The 20195-nt window shown below is 39.0% G+C and overlaps 1 long non-coding RNA gene across 3 annotated transcripts in view; it reads left to right on the forward strand.

Moving 5' to 3' along the window:
• The window catches only part of LOC105491344 (uncharacterized), a 240515-nt gene that overhangs the window by 6669 nt on the left and 213651 nt on the right, over window positions 1-20195 (forward strand). Inside the window, exons 1-4 of one of the 3 annotated variants that reach the window (XR_011616184.1) lie at window positions 3474-3553; window positions 5120-5245; window positions 5346-5472; window positions 8812-9141. The exons of 1 other annotated variant lie outside the window; for it this stretch is intronic. This is a non-coding gene — a long non-coding RNA (uncharacterized lncRNA). Of the gene's footprint in view, window positions 1-3473; window positions 3554-5119; window positions 5246-5345; window positions 5473-8811; window positions 9142-20195 lie in introns of those variants that run through there. One more of the 3 variants, XR_011616183.1, reaches the window with a different exon arrangement.

The following is a 20195-nucleotide window of genomic DNA, read 5'->3' on the forward strand; positions in this document are numbered from 1 at the left end:
AAACAGTTGATTTAAACAAAAAAGAGAGATCTGGCATACAAGAATGTTTCCAGTGTACAAGATGCCGAGGGAGAAACAAAGGTATTCAAGACATACTCTCTTTTCTTAAGGAGTGTTTACATAGGTGACAGGTATGTACATATCAAAACTAATGAATGAAATAAGGCAACCTGAGGGCTGAGTGAATGGCAGTAGCATGGAACGCAGAAGGGGAAAAGTATTGGTGAATTCTGGGAAGGAATTAGCTGGCAGGAGACTCAAAATACACATTTAATCCAAATTGGAAAATATAAGTCATGAGCCTTGGTTAAAAAATATTTCATAATAAATTATCCTAGATAAGATATTACTTTAAAGATTTTGTTTTATTGATTCATCATATTTGTACATATTTATGAGGTACCTGTGTTTTTTTTTTTGAGGTAGAGTTTTGCTCTTGTTGCCCAGGCTGGAGTGCAATGGTGAGATCTTGGCTCACTGCAACCTCCACCTCCAAGGCTCAGGTGATTCTCCTGCTTCAACCTCCTGAGTGGCTGGAATTACAGGCACGTACTACCACGCCTGGCTAATTTTGTATTTTTAGTAGAGATGGGGTTTCTCCATGTTGGTCAGGCTGGTCTCAAACTCCCGACCTCAGGTGATCTGCCCGCCTGGGTCTCCCAAAGTGCTGGGATTACAGGCGTGAGCCACCGCGCCCGGCCACCTGTGATATTTTTTTAAATGCACTGTAATGGTCAAGTCAGGATATTTAGGATGGCCATCATCATAAGCATTTATCATTTGTATATTAAGCAGTATTTCTTATTTATTTATGTTTTTTGGGACGGAGTCTTGCTCTGTCTCCCAGGCTGGAGTGCAGTGGCCGGATCTCAGCTCACTGCAAGCTCCGCCTCCCGGGTTCACGCCATTCTCCTGCCTCAGCCTCCCGAGTAGCTGGGACTACAGTTGCCCGCCACCTCACCCGGCTGGTTTTTTGTATTTTTTAGTAGAGATGGGGTTTCACCGTGTTAGCCAGGATGGTCTCGATATCCTGACCTCGTGATCCGCCCGTCTCGGCCTCCCAAAGTGCTGGGATTACAGGCTTAGTATTTCTTATTTTTTATATAGACAAAGAAATAGAACTCTTTTCTGCAACTTCTGTCCACATCTTCTTTGTGATATTTGGATGCTATTCGAAAAGTAGACATCTTTTTGGAAAGATTTTACTTACTCTTTAAAATTCTTTCGATACCATCAAGTTCTGATCTTTACAGGTGCTGAATTTTTCTGGATTCCTTAGGGCTCTCTGCCATATCATGAAATAATTTTAAGTACTTTCTATATAAAAATTGTAAGTGTCACTTGAAGTAGAATTTAAAGAATATTTAGAAGAATACAAAATATCTTTATTTCTATTCTGCTTTTCAATATCATCCTTGACTTTGCATGTAAACATATGGTTTTCCAAAGTTGGGATGGGTGCTGGCTATTCCAGAATGTCTGAGTCAAAAAGGTGAAAATATAGTTTTGGAAATAGATACAGGTATAAGTTTATTTATTTGTTTATTTAGTGGCAGGGTCTTGCTCTGTTGCTCAGGCTGGAGTGCAGTGGCACAAACTGCAGCCCCAACCTCCTGGGCTCGAGTGATCTTCTTGCTTCAGCCTCCCGAGTGGCTGGGACTATACGTGCATGCCACTATGTCCAGCTATTATTATTATTATTATTTTTTTAAGAGAAAGAGTCTCACCATGTTGCCCAGGCTGGTCTTGAACTTCTGGGTGCAAGCAACTCTCCCACCTTAGCTTCCCAAAGTGTTGGGATTATAGGCACGAGCCATCTCATCTGGTCTAAAGTTTTCAAAATTATGAAAAAGAACATACAAGTAGAAAATTATACTTTAGTTCACAGTAGAGAGGAAAATGTTTGAAAATTATTCCCATGGGAGGCAGAATAAATAAAATTGCTAACTGACAGCACTTCTGCTTTATCTTTTAAAACCCAAATTAAGTAAGCATTAGATTGAATCATTTTGGCCAAGAAAAATGGCAATTTTATTGTCAACCTAACAGTGGCTAAATATGCGGGAAATGTGGAAAACACCAATTTAAAAATTACCAGTGGGGCCAGGTGTGGTGGCTCACACCTATAATCCCAGAAACATTGCGGCTGTATTAACAAAACACGTTATGAATACATTAACACAGACATCACATTCATAAAAAAATGTGTCACATCCCAGAATACCAACATGTGTAAAGGTTAGACTGAGGGTTACTGAACAGTGAGTGTCCATCTGATTCATAACAGAGTGCAATGATACTTCATTTAAAAATTAAAAAATTGAGAAATCTCAATTTTATTGAAAAACACCAGGTAACTTGGTGATTTCATCCCCCAAATCTTATTAAAAAAATCTTTCAGTCCAGCTTGTTTAAAGTTCTGCATTTAGCAGGTATGTTTGAACATATTAGTCAAAAAAGCAAAATTAAACAGACCTCAAGGTGACATTATTTTACACTGAGATATTATACAAATATTTTTTTAGCTCATGGGATATGGCAGCTGAAAGGATTAATTTTAAATTTCAGTCAAACATGTCTAAATTGTAAATAGTAGAAACTGGTTTCTAGATCACTTGAAATCTTTTATTCAGCGGAATAGAGAAACATATTATATCCCTTTAAATGGGGCCAGTGTTGTGCAGAACTGTGAAGTAGGCAATGGTTTTTTTCTAGCTGGTTGCAGGCTCTCCTTTCTATGTTGTTTAGTGTCTACTTCTGTCAAGATCTACTTGAAGAAGAAGATCAGGCTGGGGGCGGTGGCTCACGCCTGTAATCCCAGCACTTTGGAAGGCCGAGATGGGAGGATCACTTGAGGCCAGGAGTTCAAGACCAGCCTGGGTAATGTGGTGAAGCCTTGTCGCTACAAGAAAATACAATAATTAGCCAGGCATGTTGGCACATGCCTGCAGTTCCAGCTGCTTGGCAGCCTGAGGTCAGAGGATCACTTGAGCCTGGGAGGTCGAAGCTGCAGTGAGTTGAGATTGCACCACTGCACTCCAGCCTGGGCAACAGAGTGAGACACTGTTTTTTTTTTTTTTTTTTTTAAGGCTGGGTGCAGTTGTCCACGCCTGTAATTCCATCACTTTGGGAGGCTGAGGCGGGCAGATCACCTGAGGTCAGGAGTTCGAGACCAGCCTGGCCAACATAGTGAAACCAGCTCTACTAAAAATACAAAAATTAGCCAGGCATGGTGGCACATGCCTGTAGTCCCAGCTACTTTAAAGGCTGAGGCAGGAGAATCGCTTGAACTTGGGAGGCCGAGGTTGGAGTGAGCTGAGATCATTGCGGCACTGCACTCCAGCCTGGGTGACAGAGTGAGACTCTTGTCTCAAAAAAAAAAAAAAAAAAAAAAAAAGAAAAGAAAGAGGATTAGATAAATTCATTCATGCAGAGTAGAATGTCTGAGGTTTACTTTTTGACCGTTTTCAGACAAGATTGGTGAAGGCACTAGAAGGTCATGTTATGATTTCACAGAAGGTGAAGGTGCCCTGACTGCTTGGTATTGGGAAAGGTAGGAAGATGGGGTGGGGCATGACATCTACAAGGCTACTGTGAGAGGTTACAGAGCGTAGCAGAGAGTGTACCGTCATACGATGTAATCAGCACTGATCATGAGAGCTGTGGGCTGAGTGCGGGAGCTCATGCCTGTAATCCCAGCACTGGGAGACTGAAGCCAGAGGATTTTTTGAGTCCAAGAGTTTGAGACCAGCCTGGGCAATGTAGTGAGACCCCATGTCTACAAAAACATAATAATAATGAGAACTATAGTTATTATAAAGAGGAAGAGGGATTCAGCCTATGGCCCCCAAAATAAAAAGAACAGATGAGTGGAAGATCTCAAGGATGCAGATTCCAGTTGGATAGGAGGAAAAACAATATTCTAACAGAGCTTTCTAAAAATTAAATGGGCCATCCCAGGAGAGGACTTTCCAGTCGTTGGTGTGGTTGTATGTAATTCAGATCTGTCACTCCCAAACCAGGCACACGTCAGAAAATCTGGGTGGGGGGCTCGTTAAAAATACTCCAGTGTTTCTGACTTAGTAGGTCTGGATGTGGCTCAGAACCTGTATTTTTATCAGCACCTGGGTTATTCTGAGGCAGCTCGTCCATGAACCAGCATTTGGAAATCACTTGTCCATATGACCACCTGATGAAGACATTATGAAGGGAAGTGAGGTGTTGGGCAGAAGATTGGGGAAAGATTCAATTTCATTTCATTAAATATATTTTTAGAATGTTTTTGGAACACGTGATTCCTATTCTCTTTTCCCATTTTATTAGGAATGTTTTCAAACACACAAAAAGTTGAAAAAATTTTATAGTGAACACCCATATACCCACCACCTAGATTTTCTTATTGACATTTTACTATACTTATTTTGTCACATATATATTGAGATGAAGTTTACATACAATAAAATGTACACACTTGAGTGTGGCGCTTCTATGATTAGGAAGGATGAAAATGTGCATTGGAGACAAGGTGGGTGGGTGGATGTTGATGAGCAAGTAACAAGATCAATGGCTGGAAAGTTGAGAGAGGTGAGAGGATGTGCAAGGTATGTATCAAATTGGGCTTTGAGGAGGACATTTGAGATGGAGATAAAGTCTATGCTTATTATGATGAATTCTCTATTTGTGAAGTTGCCTATTTGCAAAAATTTCCTTTTTGCAACCACACCAAAGATTGGAAAGTCCTCTCCTGGGTAGGCCCATTGCATTTTTAGGAAGTTCTATTAGAATGTTGTTTTTCTCCCCATCCAACTAGAATCCGCATCCCTGAGATCCTCCAAATCAGTACTCGTGGTGCCTTTGCAGTCATTTGCGGACATGCATAGAGCGATGAAAAATTTGTTGATAAAAATACAGATTCTGAGCCCCATCTAGATCTACTAAGTCAGAAACACTGGAGTATTTTTAACAAGCTTCCCACCCAGATTTTCTGATGTGTACCTGATTTGGGAGTGACAGATCTGAATTACATACAAGTCAAAGATTGGAGAGTCCTCTCCTAGTTCGGCCCATTTCATTTTTAGAAAGCTCTATTAGAATGTTGTTTTTCCTCCCATCCCACTAGAATCTGCATCCCTGAGATCCCCCAAATCAGTACTCATGGTGCCTTTGCAGTTGTTTGTGGATAAGCATAGAGTGATGAAGAATTTGAGTTATCCGACATGAATGTTCCCAGATGATGTTGAATAAGGTAACGCTCTGTCTTCTTATTTCAGCCCTTGTAAATAAGTGTTTTTAAATTTGCAATCTGCTTAGTGCCATATTTTCCACATTTTTGTGCTATTTCCTAGTGATTTTGCTGTTTAAAATGCCTCCTTCCTCCGAAGCTTCGTATTGAAGTGGTGTCCAGTATTCCTAAGCAGAAGGCTGCGAAGTGTCTTACAGAGAAAATATGTGTGTTAGATAAGCATCGTTCAGGTAGGAGTTAAGGTGCTTTAGTTCTCAGTTCAATGTTAATGAATCAATAATATGTTAAATAAGGTTTATTTAAATGAACACATAAAGTAAGATTATGTCTTGATTGATAGAAACGTTGTGATCAACATTTGCAGGAACCCAACTCTGTATTTCTCCTGGGATCCATGGTTCAGTGTTCCCTAATTCAGTGTTTCCGTTATGTTCAGTAGAACGTAACTACCAATAATAGATTGTAACACCTTGGGTGGGTCAAAGAAATGGATTGGACACTTCAGTGTTTCTCATCTTTGAAGCTCTGATACTTGGAATTTTCTTAGGCGCAGATGTATTTGCAAGAGCACACTGGCAAATCCTAGGCTTTAGAGTGTGACGTTTTGTGGAATAATTAGTCTACTTGTATGAGAAGTTGGCAGGCTAAACATTCCATTTATTTAAACATTCTGCTAAACTAATAATTTGGGGATTATGTTCTTTGATTTCATAGATATTTGTTGTGTGAAAATGTGCTGCATTTCTCTTAAATATAATCCTAGTAGAAGAATGGTTTACATACCCGATCATACCACCTTTTTACTGTGGCTTTATATAGAGATTTGTTTGTTTTCATACCTTTCAAGATTACTTCTTGTCCAGAGCCTGACTCCTGGGGCTGGAATTAGAACTGGGTATGCAGCTTATGAGAAGGGGATAAAGTGATAGTTGTGGAACCAGAGAGATAAATATGTCAGGGAACCTCAGACCTGGCCCCACCTACAGGTGTGTGAGGCCAGAAAGGTGAAGCTGAGCCCAGTGGGGAACAAGCAGCTGAGAGTGTGGATGAAGGTCAAGGTTGAGTTCAGCAATGGACTCCACATCTTTTACTGCAGGCTCCCTCTTTTTGGGCCTGGGACCTAAATGTAGCAGGTCAGAGCTGGACATTCCTAGATATTTTTATTATTTTAACATTAGTAACCAAATATTTGATTATGTGTCTGTTGTGTATGAGATATAAAATACAGACATTACGGACCTTATTTTGAAGGATCGACAATCTGTTTGTGGAGGAAAAGACAAATTACACATAGAGAATAGTAGATAACAAAATAATAGGTGGATAGATATGATATTGTAACCCAAACCCATGATCCCCAGGTTTTTGGGCATGCACCCTGAAAAAGCACCCACTTGTAACTGTTGCATCTTGAGTTGTTTCAAAAAGTTCCAGAGTGAAGCTCAGCTCTAGATGAATAAAAACTGGTTGGGTCCAGAGACCTCTTAGTTGGAGATGAACCTTGTGAACTTTCCTTATTACCGTACTAAAAACCCCACCCAGGGAGGAGCTTATCTGCCATTTCCTATACATGTGACATATGGAGAAGCATGATCAACTACTTCACCGGCTCTGCCTTTACTCTGCCTCTGCATACAATGGCTCAGCTAACCAGCCTAATGAAAGCTGTTTTCACCATTGTTTGGGAGGTACTGTTTTGGGAAACTGCCCCAGCTGTCCTCCTTACTTGTTGCAGGAAACAAAATCCCTTTGTTTAAATCCTCCTTTGTTGTGGTCTTTGGACTGTCACCCACCAAGTGATAAAACCCACCCATTGTGTGGGTGACAGTATTATCTAAAATTCAATATGTAAATGCTGGAGAAAGGAAGTATCAGAGTGAGGAGACTCCATGGTCTCATTTTGCTAAATGTAGAGCCAGTTTCACACATTTAAAAAAATTTTCTGAAAAATAAAAGGTAGAGAATATAAGCTTTAAAAGTTTCATAACGTTAATCTAAAAATACTTTTATATCTTAAGACTTCGTATGGCCTGTAAGAAAAAGTTTACTGATCCTATGCAAAAAAAAAAAAAAAAAAAAAAAAAAAAAAATCATGTAAAAAGTGAATCTGCTCTGAAGTCAGAAGTGCTTATTGAATACCCATGCTTTGTCAAGCAACATAGAAGAGGATAAATGTAATATTAATACAGTGTTAAGACTAGGTCTGTTTCCTTAATGTCTACAGTCAAATAAGGGAGAAAAAATATATGAGGAAACATTAAACATAAAATTTAAGTTGCCCCATATGAGGGTTACAATTTTATGATTTTAAATGAAATAAATGATGCTACTTAAGATTCTGACTTTCTTCCTATAAATGTAATGTCTCTTTTTTTTCTCTGCCTGTCTTAAATATTTTTCCAGCAGTTTGACTATGCAATATATCAGTGTTTTAAATTTTTGTTTTCCTTTTTAAAAAGTCTTGCTTATGATTCTCTGGGATTCTTGGCTCTGTGATTTGTTGTTTTTCATTAACTTTGGGAAATTCTTGTCCATTATCTCTTTATGCTTGAACTTCAGTTACACATACGTTAGGCCATTTGATTTGCCCCATAACTCTACTTCTTTTTTTAAAATTATTTCTTTTTATTCTTTTTTCTCTACGTGTTTTAGTTTGGAACTTTCTATTAATCTATCTTTACATTCACTCTGTCCTGTCTGCTAATAAACCTATCAAATGAATTTTTCATCTCTAATAATGTTTTAATTTCTATCATTTCCACTGGACTCTTTTTATAGTTTCTATCACTCTGCTTAAATTTCCTATCTGTTCATGCATGTTGTCTAACTTTTTCACTAGATCATTTAACATAGTGATCATGGTGATTTTAAAGTCTCTGTTCAATAGTTCCAGCATCGAAGTCATCTCTGTGTTTGCGCCTGTTGGTCAATGATTTGACAATAGCATCCTTTATCTTGATTTTTTGTGTGTCTTGTACTTTTCTATTGAATGCTGGACATTGTATGGAGAAGAACTGAAGAGACTGAGTTGAATAGTATTTTTGCCTGGTATGGGCTTACTGCTTTCATGTAAACAGTGTGGAGTTTGAATCCATGTACTTTCGAGTTGAGTTGGGTTTGCATTTTGTTGTTGTTGTTGTTGTTGCTATGGTTATCATCAGTTCATCACAGGCTTCACATCCCTTGGTGATGGCTGCCATTCCTTTGAGCTTAGAGTGGGATCTGGAGTACTGGATGACTTTTCTCAGTGTTCCCGTTCTACCTTGCTTGCCTGAAACACAGAGGGGTCTCTCTTCGTGTTTTTGCCCTTCTCAGTGTTAAACTACTGTTGCTTGTTAATTGGTTTTGGGCTTGGGTGGGGGCAGAGGGGACTCTCTCTTGTAATGGCCCAGCCTCAGTCTTAGGCAGGCCGTGTATGCCTGGGCCTCGAAACTGGGGTTTTCTCAGCATTCCTTCATCTACTCTCTATGTCAGCTGGATTCTGCCTTGTATCTGTGGTTGGCCTTAGGTGGGAGAGAATGTTTTTCTCTCTCCTAGCAGTAGCTGACCTGTGTCTGGCATCATTGCAGAGTCCTGGGCCCAAGATTTCCTGCTCAACTCCACAGACAAGGGTGTCTGCTTGAAAGGGTCTTCATCAGTGCCTGTCTCCATCAGCAGCAGATGTGTCTCTGAAGGATGACTCTCCGGTTTCCTGCTGTGGTCCCTGTCTTTGTCTTCAGTATGCGTATCCAGGGGAGGCTCATGAAACTGAGGTTGAAGCTGAGATTGTGAGTGAAAATTCCCCTGTGTCTGGGGCTCCTAGCTATTCCAAATTGACACACCAGCCCACACTTGCCCTGTAAGAATTCATTCAAATTTTGGCTGATTTTTTTCTTACCTAGCTGAATAGTGACCACCTCTGTCTTCCTTGCTCTGCAAAAAGCTTTGTGTGCAATCTCCCTTTAGAAAGCTTGTCCCTCTTTGGAATTCAGGTTACTTGGTTGCGTTAGGACTTCAGCCCTCTGATGGGCTCGAGAATAGTTACAGTTTTGTCGATCATCTGACTCTTTTGTGGTTGTTAGAGTGGGAGCAATATTCTTTTTATGGCACTCATCATCCTAAGTAGCAATGAAACTCTGAGTTTTTTACTTAATGTGTGTGCGTTTGTATTACCGTGCTAATCAAAATGAAATCTATCAACTAGAAAGCACTAAAAGAAACTTGGAGGAGAAACATAGCCACTCTTTTCTCCTTAGTATCTGTAAGGTAGTTGAAATAGTTGAAACAGTATTAAGTATTAACCTTGAACTTCCCTGAAGCTATTTCTGAATCCAGAGTCCTAATATCTTAAAATTGAAACCCACCCCTGTCCCTCTTCCTTTCTCCCTCCTCCAAAGGAATCAAATGGAATGGAAGGATTGAGGCTGAATGTCTCCCATTGCAAATTGGGCAAAGGCTCTAGAAGCTGGGTAAGCATTGTAGAGATTGAAGGGGGCTCTAGCAGCAACTACAGCAACAGCTGTGTATGTGGGAAGAGGATATCTGGAATTAAGGAACAAAGCAAGAGAAAAGGAGGAGGGACTATTTAAAAAAATAGTGCCTGCATCATTACAGATCAAAGTCAGGCTGGATCTTTATCAGGATCCTATTTTTTGTGTATTTTCTAAAGTTTCACTTTTTAAATTATAAGCACTTTTTACTTATGTAATCAGTAGAAAAGCAATACATTTAAATAAATAAATATGTAAGATCATAATGGAAAAAAATGTATTGGAAAATACAAAATATTTCTGAATGTGTATAGACAAGTTAATTTTCCATGTTTCTTGGGAGATAACTCTTTCTTCTTCTTTAAAGAATTCATCATACATTTGATACTCTTAAGAAGTATCCTATTGTATTCCAGAACTATTATCAAGTTTTGTTTCTATGTGAATATACGTATAGACAAGATTTCACTGTATTTCTTCAAATCTAAGATGCACATTTTTTCACATTTTAATATCTCTGAAATTGGAATGTGTTTTAAATTGATCATATGCCATAGCTTAATTGGCATAGCTTTTTCTTTTTCTCACTAAATAAAATAGTAGTATGTCTTAAAATGGACGGAATCTTCAATTTGAGGAAATACAGTAGTACACAGGTTATTTCACAGATTAAGAACTAATAAGCATGTAATTTGTTTTTGTAAAAGTGGGTGGAGCTTTCTTGACCTTTCCTAGACTGATCCACCCACAAAGAATGATGCATGCCAGTGTTTGAGATGTTTATACATCCATATTTGGATTTTTAAAAGGAACTAAATTACACCAACTTTCAATTATAGCATAAAATGTAATGCCTCTATTCCTATATATGTATAATAGTTTTATTTTCCCCTCTGCTTTTCATTTAAGTTATAATCTCTTTAGAAAGTTGACCACTCAGTTTTTATTCCCTCTATAATTTCTCAGCAACTAAGTGCCTGTATTTGCTGTTTGTAAAGGGTCATCCAATATTACATAAGCATAGAGAAATGGTGAGCACTTGGTCCTCTGGTTCTCCCTTTTCTGTAAAGGGGACAAGTGTCTGGAGGACAAGACTTTGATGTTATCACCATGTAAATGGTGGCAGAATTCTATAACAGGAATAACTCGTTAGCTTCATTATACATGAAAGTTTTGTGTACGCTTATGGTATGCTAAATTATAATTTGTTGTCTTTGACCCATAGGAACCCAGTTGTCTTGATTACAGTGTCTGGATATCAAAGGATTGATAAGCTTTATTTCCCTCTCTGAAATGAAAAACTTGTAAAATAATGTTTAGAAAACTCATTCATAGCCACCAATAGCTTTAATTAATTAAAGGCAGAGGATCTTAGTTTCACAAAATATATGCACAACTTTGACATCATAAACTGTCCTTGTGTCTTTAGTGGATTTGTTCATTGTCTTTGATGTTGGATCACCAATGTATACAGCTGGTAGGGTCAAATAATTTGGGAAAGTAAATATTCTTTCTTACTATCAACACAGAGTTCAGAGCTGTTCTCTGAAGAGCTGTCACTGACAGAGGAAAATACAGCCGTGCGAAGAAAACTCTTTCCTTCCATACATGGACTTAAAACATCTGATTTGGTAGCTTCTCTTAGACACAATCTCAGTCCTTTCCTTTCATGTATGCACTCTTTTCTCCAATATTACACAAGTTCTTTGACCTAGAGGTTTTCTGAATAGACACATGGAGAAGAGCAACAAGATAAAATTACGATAGGGCAAAATAAGCACATTCAAACCAGAATTTTGACATGTGAATTGAAACAATGATCAGGAACTGTATTAGTCTGCTCTTGTACAGCTCCAAAGAAATACCTGAGGCTGGGTAATTTATAAGGAAAAGAGGTTTAATTGGCTCACAGTTCTGCAGGCTGTACAGCAAGCATGGTGCTGGCATCTGCTGGGCTTCTCGGGAAGCCCCCAGGAAACTTACAGTCATGTAAAAGCTACACACTTTTAAACAACCAGATCTCTCGAGAATGCACTCACTATCAGGAGGACTGTACCAAGGGGGATGGTGCTAAACCATTCATGAGAAACCTACCCCCATATTCCAAACACCTGCTGATATGGTTTGGATTTGTGTGGCCGCCCAAATATCATATAAAATTGTAGTCCCCAGTGTGGGAGGTAGGGCCTGGTGGGAGGTGATTGGATCATGGTGGTGGATTTCCACCTTGGTGCTATTCTCATGATAGTGAGTGAGTTCTGGTGAGATCTGGTTGTTTAAAAGTGTGTGGCACCACCCGCCCCCCTGCTCCCGCTCTGGCCATGTAAGAAGTGCTTGCTTCCCCTTCACCTTCCACTATAATTGTAAGTTTCCTGAGCGCCCCACCTTCCCACTCCCACCCCCCTACCTGGCGAAGCAGATGCTGCCATGCTTCCTGTACAGTCTATGGAACTGTCAGCCAATTAAATATTTTTTCTTTATAAATCACCCAGTCTCAGGTATTTCTTTATAGCAGTGCCACAATGGCATAATACACCTTCCACAAAGCCTCACCTTCAACACTGGGGATTGCATTTCAATATGAAGTTTGAATGGAGACACACATCCAAACTATATCAGGAACCATAACTGGATCTCTCTTCAAGCCAGTAGGTTCATTCTGGGGCTATCTTTATTTGAGAAGATTTTTTTTTTCTTCAATGTGAACCACGTATATTGAATAAAAAATGAAACAGAGTTAATACCTGTGATATTTTAACACATTGGATGAGAAGAAAGTTGAAAACGAGTTCTGCCATGTAAATATAATTTAAGTAAAATGCTTTTTGAAGGAGCAATGTGAATGACTAGAGTTAGGAAGAAGCAAACATTTGGGAAATTTTGGACTTAGGTCTTGTGAAGTATAGTTTGATTCTTTCTTTTTTTTGTAGTTTGATTCTTGGCATTAGTGGAATGAAAAGAAGTTCAAAAGAACCTCGTTAGAAATTTCTGGGTTTCAGTGAATCTGGTGAGCTAGCTTTGGTTTGAATGGAAGGGTAGAATTGTAAAGAAATGAGATATTTAGCAATCATGTCACAGGCTTTAGAGACAGAGAGTCTACCAAAAATTCATAGAAATGCTCAACCAGAAAATCTGCCTTTTCCCCTTACATTTAATAATTGCAAAGTGTAAATGTAATTTGCAGTGAATGTTTATATGTCATTAAGGTTTTTTTAGTTAAGAAATAAAAAATAAAAGGGAAATAAGGAAGAGCTGACTCATATAATATTAGATATGTATGAAGTGTTCTTTGGAGTTGGCTTAAAGGAATTCAAAAGGACAACACATATCAAAACATGACACCAGAAGGGTGAAAAGTATTTAAAAGCCTAATCACTATAAATCATGCAATAGTTTCTATTTTTCTCAAATGTACAAGAATGTATTGAAAATAAATTACAAAGTTCTATGGCTTCAATGGAGTTTCATTCAGAGAAGGGGGAAAAGCCCTTTGTAAAATATGGAAACCATCTTGAGTTAAACAAATGCCAGAAAAATTATAATTGTAAAAATAAGATGTCGACTATCGTTATTACAGTGGCTGTGTTGTTTCCAATAACAATTTGGCATTTTATTTAGTCTGTAACAATCTACAATTGAAATATAAAATAAAGATTTTTCTTTTATTTCCTTCTGAAGTTCTGTGCCAAGCTAAGCAGAACTGAATGAAACATCTGTGGGTGATTAAAACAAGCTTTCCTATGGGGTTCTGAATAGAAAGTAAACATGGATTTTATCCATAGTCAACAGCATTTACAAATGTAAAGAGAGGAAGCTACTGAGTTTTTGAAGAATGAGCTGCTAGACAGGAAATAGAAGTATGGAACGGCAGATGGTGATAATTAGTTCCATACGGTAAAAGGCTTCCATAAAAAAAAAAAATGACAACGAGCTGCTCTGGTTGGGTGATATTTTATTGAAGCAATCTTTGTGTCTTATTTCCTATCTTTGTCTTTTGAGAATAGTCTCATCTCCAAGAGCTAAACAAATGTGACTAATGTACGTGAGGGATTTTCTTTTTTGAATCTACGTTGGCTCTCATGAGTGAAATGACCCTTCCTTAGGGGTCACCCAGACTGATGAAGCACCCTCCTGGATGCCCAGACATCTCTTGTACCTGAGGTTTTAAATTTTCCAATCTTTCCTGCTTAACTTTATTTTGGGTCAATCACAGTTTGCTGACTTCTTGAGAATATGTCATTGAGAATATGTCCAGACTGCCTGGATTTGAGTTCTGCCTCCCCAACTTACTAGCTGTGAAAACTTGGGGCATCACCTACACTTTCCATGCCTCAGTTTTCTCATCTGTACAATAGGGACAGTTATTAATATAATGCCAACCTGAGTGTATTACACCACCTAATAGTAAGTAGAATTGTTGTAAAGATGAAAATGAATGAATATATGTAAAACATGTCTACCAGTGTTACCTGGGGAGTTATTAAAAATGCACATTCTAGGGCCTCACTCTAGAGCTACTGAATCAAAATCTCTGCACTTTCTTGATCACATACTATTGGTCATAAAGAAAAGGTTTCCGATATTTACTTTCCCTATGCTTGTTCGTGTATTTAGTAATCTACATATTGTTTGAATGTAGTTTATACATTTTATAACACACACAAGATAGACATTTAAAAAGAGTGAGATAATAGCAAAGACATGGAATCAACCCAAATGCCCATCAATGATAGACTGGATAAAGAAAATGTGGTATGTATACACTGTGGAATACTATGCAGCCATAAAAAGGAATGAGATCATGTCCTTTGCAGTGACATGAATGAAGCTGGAAGCCATTATCCTCAGCAAACTAATGTAGGAACAGAAAACCAAACACTGCATGTTCTCATAAGTGGGAGCTGAACAATGAGAACACATGGACACAGGGAGGGGAAGAACACACACTGGGACCTGTTGGCGAAGGGTGAGGGAAGTGAGAGCATTAGGAAAAATAACTAATGCATGCTGAGCTTGATACCTAGGTGATGGGTTGACAGGTGCAGCAAACCACCATAGCCCACATTACCTATGTAGCAAACCTGCACATCCTGCACATGTACCCTGGAACTTAAAAAGAATGAGATAAAAAATAAGTATAGGCTGATATGGTGAGAGGATCACTTCAGACCAGGAGTTCAAGACCAGCCTGGGCAACATAGTGAGACCCTGTCTCTACAAAAAATAAAAAAAGTAGCTGGTGTGGTGGTCTGGCAGTGTGTGCCGTGGTCTCAGCTACCCAGGAGGCTGAGGCGGGATGATCACTGGGAGGCCAGTGGTGCAGTGAGCCGTGATCGCGCCACTGCATTACAGCCTGGGTGGCAGAGTGAGACCCTGTCTCAAAAAAATTAAAAAAAAGAAAAAGCATAAAAAGTTTAGATGTCTTTTTCTTGTATTCTGGGGGCAAGGATTTGGAGGTCACTGATTGAGAATGTTTTCTGAGTTGAACCAAACTGAAAGGAGGAGTTCTAAATTCCACTGGCCAAGATCTTCTGCAATGACAGCAACATAATGCCAGCGCTTTACTAACCAGTGTCTCCATTCCTCATGCACATGCCAATGCCAAATGTGAAATTCTGTGCCCAGTTCCTTATGTTTTGCATTTCAGCCATCTTTTTGTTTACTTTTATCCCTTTGCTTTGTGTACTTTTTAATATTGCCAACTAACTCAGTATTTGCAGTTGTGACCTTGACAGTATTCAAAACTGTCTGTTCTTGGCCAGAAATATCAGTGGCTTTCAGAAAGATAAAGCAAACTTTGTGTATTTTGTTTTTTAAAATTTTTAATTTTTGAGGGTACATAGTAGGTGTATGCATTTATGGGGTACATGAGGTGTTTTGATGCAGGCATGCAATGTGAAATAAGCACATCATGGAGAATGGGGTAACCATCCCCTCAAGCACTTATCCTTTGTTTTACAAACAATCCAATTATACTCTTTTAGTTATTTTTTAAATTTATATTTGTTCTATTTTATTTTATTTTTTTGAGACAGAGTCTCGCTCTGTCGCACAGGCTGGAGTGTAATGGCATAATCTCGGCTCACTGCAACCTCCACCTTCCAGCTTCAAGCAATTCTCCTGCCTCAGCCTCTTCCCCAGGTGGTAGGGACTACAGGCACCCACCACCGTGCTGGGCTAATTTTTGTATTTTTAGTAGAGGCAGGGTTTCACCATGTTCGCCAGGCTGGTCTCAAACTCCTGACCTCAAGTGATCCGCCCACCTTGGGCTCCCAAAGTGTTGAGATTATAGGCATGAAACACCACTCCTGGCCTCTTTTGGTTGTTTTTAAAACTCTGTATTTTTAATTGTTGAGAAAGGTTTCCTTACTCCCACCTTATTTCTATTTTCTTCCCAATTGGCAGAGACGGTAGCAGCTTTCTTTGTTCTTGGTGGCTGGTGGCCCTGACTCAGTTACACTACATGAGTGGGCACAGATGTTAAAGTTCTATTCTCTCTCACAGCCTTTCTCTAGCTTTATATTTTGCCATTACTTTCAATGGCAAAAATCACAATTACTTTTGCACCAACCTAGTAATTACCCAGAGTGGTAACAGCTCTTAAGAACACACTCTGTCACCTTGAAATCAAGTGGGTGTTAGCTGAAAATTCAGGCAAGGTCTTAAAGATGTTGTTTCTTTCAGCTGTGAGTAGTGAGGGAGAATTTGAACATGACAGTTCTTGATTGTAATGATATTTAGATGATGGATTCCCGTTACCCTGCATAATGTGTGATGTTGACATTTTATTCAAACATGTAATCCTTGTCATTGAGTGTGGGAAGGAGAGAGATTGCTACCTGGAGTAGGGGCAATACAGGATGGCACTACAGAGAAATGACATAAAGCCCTAAATAATAGCAATGATCATTCTTCACTTCTTGTCATTTCATTGTTAGAGTTCACATGATTTTAGAGCTTGTGTGGCACTATCTTCATGATTCTAGGTAGCTGCTGTGGTTCTGAGCAATGTTTAGGGCATACATTATTATACAGATGCATTCAGTACCCATGAACATTGATTATATTTGGTTAAAATTTTTGATTCCTGTCCTTAGAATCACATCTTGTAATCAGAAGAACTTCATTGTTTAATTATTTGTAGGTAATCTTGCATTTGGGTTATAATGCATATTCTTTTACACTGTTAATTTGTTGGAGATAGAAAGAAATAATTACTGGCAAGCCATGGTGACTCACACCTGTAATCCCAGCACTTTGGGAGGCCGAAGTAGGTGGATCACCTGAGGTCAGGAGTTTGAGACCAGCCTGGCTGATATGGCAAAACCCCATCTCTACAAAGAATACAAAATTAGCTGTGCATGGTGGCACATACCTGTAATCCCAGTTATGTGGGAGGCTGAGGCAGGAGAATTACTTGAACCTGGGAGGTGGAGTTTGCATTGAGTGGAGATCACACCACTGCATTCCAGCCTGGACAATAGAGTGAGACTCCATCTAAAAGAAAAAAAAATTGGAAAACATCCTGGCCTCTGTGCGAGGAATGATTTATAGGCTGGCAAGTGTGGAAGTGGGAGGACCAGTGAGAGAGCTATACCGTGGTCTATACAGTGGTCTAGAGGAGCAATGAGAGTGGCTTGGATTTAGGCAGTAGCAACAAAAGTAGAGGAAAGTGGTCAGATTCATGATATAGATTGTTCCTTGGGCTTGTTCATGAGTACGTGTGGTTGGTAATGGAAAGAAAGGAGCAATATATGACCCTAGGGTTTCTTTGCTATGGTAATGTATTACCTGAGCTGGGAAGGATTAAAGTTATTCAGAATATGGAAGAAGTAGCTCTGATCATTTGAGGTTTTAGGTCAGTGGAGTTGGCGGTAATGGTAGTTACAATCCACTTTTTTAAATTTTTTTATTTTTATTTTTTAACAAAAGTTTATTCCTTAATCTGGGAAAACCATGGGTTTAGTTCCTAGAAGGCCCACTTAGTTTTGCCCTATTCCATTGGTGGGATGGGGAGGGTCTCTGTCTCTGAAAGAACTTGCCATTTGTTACAAAAGAAAAAGTGTGTGAATGGATTGGTGAAAATCCACCACTATGCTTGGCTAACAACACAGAGCAGTACCTTACTATTGCTAATGAGTTGAGGATGTAATATAAAAGAAATTATGCAGAAAAATTTTAAGAAAATAAATATTTACACTAAGTAATTAGGGCTTGCTGTAATAAATTCAAACAATATGAAAGTAGGAATTGCAATTTTTTCTCTCCTAATTCAGTGCCCCAGAAGTGACCTCCATCAGCAATTGGAAGTTTCCCTTCCAGGCACCTATCTGTGTATCCTTGTTCCCAACCTTCTCTACACATACACATAAAATAATATTGTTTAACAGGTTTTCTTTGGATAAAAATGGAACCATATTAGTTATCCACTGCCATGTAACAAATTTTCCTAAAATATAGCAGTTTAAAACAACAAACATTTATTGTCTCACAGTTTCTTTGAGTCAGAATCAGGCTGTGGCTTAGTGGAATTGTCTGCCTCAAGGTGTCTCATGAGGTTGCATTTAGGGTGTGGGCCAGGGCTGTGGTCTCATCTGAAGGCTCTACTGGGTAAGGATCGGCTTATGAGCTCACCTATGTGGTTGTTGGCAGGATTAAGTTCTTTGTGAGACTGTTGGATTGAAGGCCTCAGTTATATGCTACCTGTTGGACAAAGTCCTCCTTCGATTCTTTGCTACACAGGGCTCTCTGGCCTCCATTACAGTAAGCAAGAAGAAACTGCCATCTCTTTGTACATCTAATAGTAGAAGTGATATTCCATTACTTTTGCCGTATTCTATTAGAAGTGAATCACTAGGTTCAGCCAACACTCAAGATGAAGGGATCACACAAAGGTATGGATATGGGATCACTGGGGGCCATCACAGAGACTACCTCCCGTATGGATCATAGTATATACATAGATATGCAACTTGAGTTTTTCACTGAATGCTGTGCTGTAAATATCTTTCCAAGTTAGTATATATAGATCTGCCTTAAGTTCTTTTAAATTGTTTTGTATGGATGTATCACAATTTATATAATAATATTCCACTGGGTAAAATTTAAATTGTTTTTATTATTTTAGAGTGAATACCACATATATTTCCTAGACATTAGTGCAAACTTTTAAAAGTATAATTCTTACAAATGTGTTACTGGACAAAAGGTAGGCATATTTTAAACTGTGGTAGAAATTGCTAGATTGCCCTATAAAAAGATTACAGTAGTTTAAATAATTGTTTCAAGAATGTAAGAGATTGCCATTTCCCACATACTCACCTGTGCTGGATGTTAATAATCATTTGAAATGTTTGCCAGTCTGTTAAAAGTGGCATTTGATTGTTTTCATTCCCATTTCTTTTACTAATATTGAAATTGAATACCTTTTCATATGCTTATTTGCCATTTGTATCTCATTTTTCCTAATTTCCTGTTGTTTGTCTTTGAATTTTGCTCATGAAGTAGTTCATTGTACCAACCAACCTTCCTCCCTCCCTCTCTCTCTCTGTCTCCTTCTTTCTTTCTCTCTTTCTCCCTTTCTCTCCCTTTCTTTCTCTCTGTCTCTCTCTCTCTCCCCTTCCCTTCCCTTCCCTTCCCTTCCCTTCCCTTCCCTTCCCTTCCCTCCCCTCCCCTCCCCTCCCCTCCCCTCCCCTTCCCTCCCCTCCCCTTCCCTTCCCTTCCCTTCTTTCCTTTCTTTCTTTCCCTTGTCACTCTTTACATAACAAGGCTTATTAGAGGTGACACTTACCTTAACAAACTTAGGTCAATTACACCCTTACCCTAACCAACTGAGGTCAATTGCACCCTTACCCTAACTAACTTAGGTCAGTTGCACACTCTGGCAGGCCCTGCTCTTACTTGGCATTTTTTTTTTTCCATCTGTATTAGTTTCCTATTGCTGTTGTAACAGATTAACACACATTTAGTAGCTTAAGCGATACAAATTTATTCTATTACAGTTCAGGGAATCAGAAGTCCTAAAATCAAGGTGTCCACTGGGCTGGTTATTTCTGGAGGCTCTTGAGTGAATCTATTTCCTTGCCTTTTCCAGTTTCAAAAGTCTGCCTGCATTCTTTGGCTCATGGCCCCTTCCTGTATCTTTAAATTTCTCTGACTCTGACCTCCCTGTCTCCCTCTTACAAGGGACCCCTGTGTTTACATTGGGTGCACCAGATAATGCAGGACACTCTTCCCAGTTCAAGATTCTTAATCACACCTGTAAAGTCCCCTTTATCATGTAAAGTCACATATTCACTGGTTCTGGGACTTGGGCGTCTTTGGAGTGGTGGGGGTTGGGGGAAGGGCATTACTTAACCTCCACACCATCTAACATATGATATATTTTACCTATTTATGCTATTATTGTCTGTATTCCCCCTTCATCCCAATCATCACTAGAATGTAAATTCCAAGAGAGCATGATTTTTTTTTTTCTTTTTGAA

The sequence above is a fragment of the Macaca nemestrina genome, chromosome 18 (assembly GCF_043159975.1).
Source record: "Macaca nemestrina isolate mMacNem1 chromosome 18, mMacNem.hap1, whole genome shotgun sequence".
NCBI classification, from domain to species: Eukaryota; Metazoa; Chordata; class Mammalia; order Primates; family Cercopithecidae; genus Macaca; species Macaca nemestrina.